Source organism: Nyctibius grandis, chromosome 4 (assembly GCF_013368605.1).
Source record: "Nyctibius grandis isolate bNycGra1 chromosome 4, bNycGra1.pri, whole genome shotgun sequence".
Taxonomy (NCBI): Eukaryota; Metazoa; Chordata; class Aves; order Nyctibiiformes; family Nyctibiidae; genus Nyctibius; species Nyctibius grandis.
Window position 1 is genome coordinate 70,535,224 of NC_090661.1, and position 7,057 is coordinate 70,542,280.

Sequence of the window (7,057 nt, forward strand, 5' to 3'; positions counted from 1 at the left end):
GCGAGGGAGTGGATTCTGCCCCTCTGCTCCGCTCTCGTGAGACCCCCCCGTGCAGTGCTGCGTCCAGCTCTGGGGGCCTCAACAGAAGAAGGACACAGAGCTGTTGGAGCGAGTCCAGAGGAGGCCATGAAGATGCTCAGAGGGCTGGAGCACCTCTGCTCTGGAGACAGACTGAGAGAGCTGGGGCTGTTCAGCCTGGAGAAGAGAAGGCTCCAGGGAGACCTTCTAGCACCTTCCAGTACCTGAAGGGGCTACAGGAAAGCTGGAGAGGGGCTTTTTACAAGGGCATGGAGAGACAGGATGAGGGGGGACGGTTTTAAACTGAAAGAGGGGAGATTGAAATGAGATCTGAGGAAGAAATAATTTGCTGTGAGGGTGGTGAGACCCTGGCCCAGGTTGCCCAGAGAAGCTGTGGCTGCCCCCTCCCTGGCAGTGTTCAAGGCCAGGTTGGATGGGGCTTGGAGCAACCTGGTCTGCTGGAAGGTGTCCCTGCCCGTGGCAGGGGCTGGAACTAGATGATCTTTAAGGTCCCTTCCAACCCAAACTATTCTGTGATTTAGGCTAAACTATCTCATTTCTGATGAGAGAGAACAGAGGACCATTAATATATTCAAGGCAAGTGTCTCAGCTAGGGCGTTAAACTAACTAAACCACATTTGGACTGGTAGAAGTACAGATGGGAGATTAGTGTCATCATGCCTGTCGTTGTAGCAATCATCAAAAGGGGTTTGCTTTGAAAATAGGAAAAAAAGAAAAACCCAACATGTTGAAACTCTGGGCTTTGCCTCAGAAATTCTGAAAAGCATCATTGCTGCCCTTCGGTCAGATTTAGTTTGTTGTGCTCATCTTCAAAAATGCTAATTCCATTGGGACCCAAGATTAATGTAAAGGAAAGAGAGGAAAATATAACGCTGTTTCAGTTTGGTTGCTGAATGTATGTGATACAATGCATGGATATGTCACTATCTTGTATAATTTCGGACTGGTTTTAATTTTTTGCTGATCAGTCTTTCACACAACACTAGTAAAGCAGCACTTTTAAAAGAATATAACATACCATTATTCCCCTTCTTCCCCAAATAACAGAGAGGGTCAGATATACATTGGTTTTTAGGTATTTTAAGTTTCTCACATCCCTTGAGAGAGGTGCCTCAATGTTCACGTTCAGATATGCTTTAAAAAGGAAAAGTCTTTTAAAAGGACAGTTAGCCTGTCCATCTGCTACTGCAAGTTGAAACACTAGTAAGTGATCCTGTTTCTCACTCAGAGCCCTCAAGCCTTCCAATTTGATATGTAAAATTAAAATAAAATACTGACTTTTCAAGCAATATTTTTCATATTTTAAAAGAATAGTGTTTAAAAGAACTAAATTCTCTTTCTTTTACATACTGAGGAGGCTCAGAGGTGACCTTATTGCAGTCTACAACTACCTGAAGGGAGGTTGTAGGGGAGTGGGAGTCGGCCTCTTCTCCCAGGCAACTAGCGATAGGACAAGAGGACACAGCCTCAAGCTTCGCCAGGGGAGGTTCAGGTTGGACATGAGGAAGCATTTCTTCTCAGCAAGGGTCATTAGCCATTGGAAGGGGCTGCCCAGGGAGATGGTGGAGTCACCATCTCTGGAGGTGTTTAAGAAAAGCCTGGACATGGCACTTAGTGCCATGGTCTAGTTGCCATGGTGGTGTCAGGGCAATGGTTGGACTCGATGATCCCAGAGGGCTCTTCCAACCTGGTTGATTCTGTGATTCTGATTCTGTGATTCTACTGGTTGATTTCAGTGGATTCCAGATTTCAAGGCAGCAGTAAAATTCTTAATTTACATTCTACCCCAAACCCACCAGAGTTAACAGGTATCTTTCAGATGAATTTAGGTGGTATATTTTAAGCCCACGGTATAATACATTTAAAGTTGTTTAAACTCTTTCTTTGGAGCATGTAATGTAATTTTTCATTATATGAGAATTTAAGTAGTTTATAACAAAAGCATGAGGTGAGGTTATTACCTGTGTTAGCAAGCATTGCTGTATTTGAACAGTAGAAATGTAAAAATGTGTTTTTCCTGGATGTGTTGGCTTTATTTGACAAGAGCACTAACAGTAGTCCTTACAGCAGCATGTTCTTTTTTTTCTTTTCTTTTTTTATAGGATGAGAGATAATGTAAGAAAAATAGAGGAAAAGTATTTTTCCAATCTTGCAACGCATGTTGAATTTCTCCCAGTGGAATGGAGATCAAAACTTACCCTCGATGGAGGTACATTATTACTTACTTACTGGTCCTTTTGCTGTTCCAGTAGCTGCAGTCTGCAAAATAGTCGCCAGAAGTTTCATGCCGTGTTCTCTGCACGTGCCTTGTTTGGATTTTATTATTCTCCTGCATGTAACTCAAGTCTCTTTTTTTTCCAGACACTGTGGACTCAATTACTTCAGATAGAGTACGACGAGCTTTAAAGGGATGTGCTGTACAGCACCACGATGGATATCATGTATTATACAAGTCCTCGTTACAGAGATGAAGTAAGTGTGATAATATATGTTTTACTAGAGCAGGATATAGAGGCTGAAACGGACTGGACTTAGGAATGTAAGAGGTTTCACAGAATCACAGAATGGTTAAGGGTTGGAAGGGACCTCTGGAGATCATCCAGTCCAACCCCCTGCCACAGCAGGGTCACCCAGAGCACATTGCACAGGGTCGCGTCCAGGTGGGTTTTGAATATCTCCAGAGAAGGAGACTCCCCACCCTCCCTGGGCAGCCTGTGCCAGTGCTCTGGCACCCTCAGAGGAAAGAAGTTCCTCCTCATATTCAGATGGAACTTCCCATGTTTCAGCTTGTGCCCGTTGCCCCTTGTCCTGTCACTGGGCACCACTGAGAAGAGTCTGGCCCCCTCCTCTTGACACCCACCCCTGAGGTATTTGTAAGTGTTGATAAGATCCCCCCTCAGTCTTCTCTTCTCCAGGCTGAACAGACCCAGCTCTCTCAGCATCTCCTCATAAGAGAGATGCTCCAGTCCTCTGATCATCTTTGTAGCCCTTTGCTGGACTCTCTCCAGTAGTTCCTTGTCTTTCTTGAACTGGGGGGCCCGGAACTGCACATAGTTACTCCAGATGTGGCCTCACCAGGGCTGTGTAGAGGGGCAGGATAACCTCCCTTGATCTGTTTGCTACACTCTTCCTAATGCACCCCAGGACACCATTGGCCTTCCTGGCCATAGGGGCACATTGCTGGCTCATGGTGAGCTTGTTGTCCACCAGAACACCCACGTCCTTCTCTGCAGAGCTGCTTTCCAGTAGGAGAGACCCTGCATAAAGAGTACTAACACTTTGTAAGTATTCCGTAGTCATCCATAGTAATCAAAATAGAGTTTTAAGAGTGAGAGGAGCAGAGAAACAGCAAAAAGTACAGTCAATGTCATTTCTTTAGAGCAGAAATGGCTGTCTAAAATGGGTCTGTATCAGCAGCTTAGAAATGGGAAGGTTTTTTACGACATTTTCATGCATTTGTGCCCATTCAGAGCAATGGGAGTCCATAGAGCCGAGATTCTTCATACCTCTTGCAAAATGTGTGCACACGTGTCATTTCATTTGTGTCAGATGGGATGGCAGCATGTGTAAACATGCCCAAGGCACTTTTAATGCGTTTGTGTACGTCTGCCTTGCAGGAAAAGCAAGATAGCCCTCAGCTACCTGTTTGTTGGGGGATTGTTCATGTATTGGAAGCTCCCATCTTATACTTCAAGAAAGATGTTGAGGTGTTGGAGCGAGTGCAGAGGAGGGCGACCAAGCTGGTGAAGGGTCTGGAGGGTGTGACCTCCGAGGAACGGCTGAGGGAGCTGGAGTTGTTTAGCCTGGAGAAGAGGAGGCTCAGGGGTGACCTTATTGCAGTCTACAACTACCTGAAGGGAGGTTGTAGTGCAGTGGGAGTCAGCCTCTTCTCCCAGGCAACTAGCAATAGGACAAGAGGACACAGCCTCAAGCTTCGCCAGGGGAGGTTCAGGTTGGACATTAGGAAGCATTTCTTCTCAGCAAAGGTCATTAGCCATTGGAAGGGGCTGCCCAGGGAGGTGATGGAGTCCCCATCTCTGGAGGTGTTTAAGAAAAGACTGGACATGGCACTTAGTGCCATGGTCTAGTTGACATGGTGGTGTCAGGGCAATGGTTGGACTCGATCCCAGAGGGCTCTTCCAACCTGATTAATTCTGTGATTCTCTGATTCTGTGATCTATTTATGCTCCTTATGATAACTACACAGAAGTATCCAGCAAAATGTTGAGGCCCCATTAGGAAACACTGACTTTCAGAAGGTGGATGCTCAGAACTTTCCGAAATAAATGAACTTTTCGCATCTTCCATAGCTATACAAGGAGACTATACCCAGCATTATGAGCCCTGTCTGAAAACCAGCCGTCCCTACACAGCACTAGCCCTTTTTCGTTTCCAGATTATTCCAAATATATTTCAGCAGTCATCCTTTCATTTCAGTGGTGGGTTTGATTAATACCACATTCAAAGCGATTCTCGCTGCATGTTTAACTGGGCCAATGGCTAACCTATTGTTAAGGCATTTTAGCGGTTAGAAAAATCTCTACAAGGAGCAATAGAACAAAAAGGACAAAACTAAAAGCCTGCTTAGCTACAAAAGCCAAAACCCCATATTGAGTAAAAAATGCGGCCGTTTATCAAAGCCAGTTTCAAGGAATTTTAATTCTTGGCTCAACAAGCGCGTTCTGAGGAGCATCGCAGTCACGGCGCGGCGGCAGCTCGGGGAACGACGTGCCTTCCAATGACGTGTCGTTGTCCTTTTCACAGGAGCATCGCACCGCTTTGCAAACCAGCAAGGAGAGGGAGCCGGAGCCCTCGGACACCACAACCGCAGTCGTTTCCACCAAGACGCACATATTCGCTGCAGGGAGTTCGCCCCGAACGACTCCGTCTCCCTCCGACGAGGGGCCGTTACGGGAGCTTGGGAGGCAGCCAAACCCCAGCACAAGCCGAGCGGCCGCCCGCTCCGAAGCGAATCCTTTGGCAGATTGCATCACTCAGCTCGCAGCCTCGCTGGCCTCCGCTCCGCGTTCTCCTTCTGCGGAGCGGGGACGGGCTTGCAGGGGCCATGCAGAAGGCCCCTGATGTGCCAAACCCCCCCGAAAGGACCTCACCAGCAGCTTCACAATACTCGCAGTCTTGCCACTCTGTTTTTCCTCGAGTTTAAAACAAAGTCTCTGGCCTCAAATACTGACTCAGACAGGTTATCTGTTGAAATTAGCAGCGATGAACAGACAGCGATGTATCATGTGAATGCTATCACAAGCTACCACGTACTTGTGACTCCTTAGATTGCAAAAACCCCCGCCTTGCAACAGTGCCAATGAGAAGTTTGGAAATAAAATCAAGTATGATTTTCTGTAAAGGAAGGACCTATATTTTTCCAGAAAACCAGCTGCTAACATTGCACTTTCTGCTCTGGGCGGTTCAGATCAGGACAAAGGCAGCTTCTGTTTCCAGTCCTACATGCCTTTAAATCCAGGTTGCTTCAGAATTCCAAATGTATGGGGAAATTTAAATAAATCTTCTCAGAAGGGGTCATTAGATATTGGAAGGAGCTGCCCAGGGAGGTGGTGGAGTCACCATCTCTGGAGGTGTTTAAGAAAAGCCTGGACATGGCACTTAGTGCCATGGTCTAGTTGCCATGGTGGTGTCAGGGCAATGGTTGGACTCGATGATCCCAGCGGTCTCTTCCAACCTGACTGATTCTGTGATTCTGTAAATCCATTTTATGATAAATGGTCTGTGGGATTCTCTTCTGCAGCAATCATATTGCTTTTCCTAGTGGGAGTCTGGGAACGACTAATATGCAGATTTCATTAGCCAAAATTCATACATGCATACACATGTGTAAGTGTTGTGCATGTATGTACAAACACATACACAGATAAACCTCCTTTGAAAGAAAAAAGGATAAAAGGGAGAACAAGGAGTCAGTCCATGGACAGCCTTAAGAGATTCAAAAAGCAGGAATGGATTTGAGCAACCTGGTCTGGTGGAAGGTGTCCCTGCCCGTGACAGGGGGTTGGAACTGGATGATCTTTAAGGTCTCTTCCAACCCAAACCATCCTGTGATTCTATGATAATATTTATCACCTTAGAGCAAACCAACAAAATCAAACAGTGGCACATGTTGTCATGGCATTTCCAGCCTCCTCCAACAGACAGACGCAGCCCACTAAAGGTCTTGTTTCCACGGGGTTTGAAGGTGGACTCGTCACTAACCTGTGGGTTCGAGAAAGCCCGAGCTGCTGTGCAGGGAAGGCGGCGTCCCAACGGTGGTGGCCTTCTTGTCGTCCTCCTCGGCTCCATCCTTTCCCGTCTCGAGTGTCTGTGGGGTGGCTGGACTAGACCGACCAAATCTTGAAAAAAGCATCCCACTGAGGCCCTTCCCAATACTCGCAGCTCCTGCGTTCAGCATGGAGGGGAAAAAAAAACCAAGAAGGTCCTATATAAAAGAAAAAAAAGCCATAAAGAATAATTACCCAATATACTCGCTTTGCCTATGTTTGTTATAGACTCCCCGTAGTGGCGTCGAACCATGACTGGTGAAGTAGCTGGGCTCGGACCAGTCGAAATGCTTTCGCTGTCAGTAACTGAGGTAGTTTCTTTTGTTGGGTTGAGAAAACTTGGTTTCATGTGCTCATAAGGTAGAGGGTTTGCAGTGTTGTACCAGTGGATCTGGACAGGCGAAATGTTGCTGTAGTGTTTCAGAATTAAAGGTTCTAATCTATAGGCCTGCAAGAGGAATTGGGAAAAGAAAATCCTGAGTGTCAAGACTGAAAAACCACATTCCCTTACCACACAGAGTCCTCTCCACCATCAAATCCGAAATATCTGTAATGAGTGAAGCCGAGAAAGTGACAGAATGGTGGAGTTATGTTCTGCTTCACTTTTATTTTACGGAATCACAGAATCAACCAGGTTGGAACCATCTAGTTGACATCAACCACGTCAACTAGACCATGGCACTAAGTGTCATGTCCAGGCTTTTCTTAAACCCCTCCAGAGATGGTGACTC

The 7,057-nt window shown here is 46.4% G+C and overlaps 1 long non-coding RNA gene across 1 annotated transcript; it reads left to right on the top strand.

Moving 5' to 3' along the window:
* The first annotated feature begins 2,148 nt into the window (after positions 1-2,148).
* On the top strand, positions 2,149-5,405 carry LOC137662861 (uncharacterized). Its single transcript, XR_011048064.1, has 3 exons — positions 2,149-2,248; positions 2,401-2,511; positions 4,804-5,405. It is a non-coding gene; the product is annotated as an uncharacterized lncRNA (long non-coding RNA).
* The last annotated feature ends 1,652 nt before the right edge of the window (positions 5,406-7,057 follow it).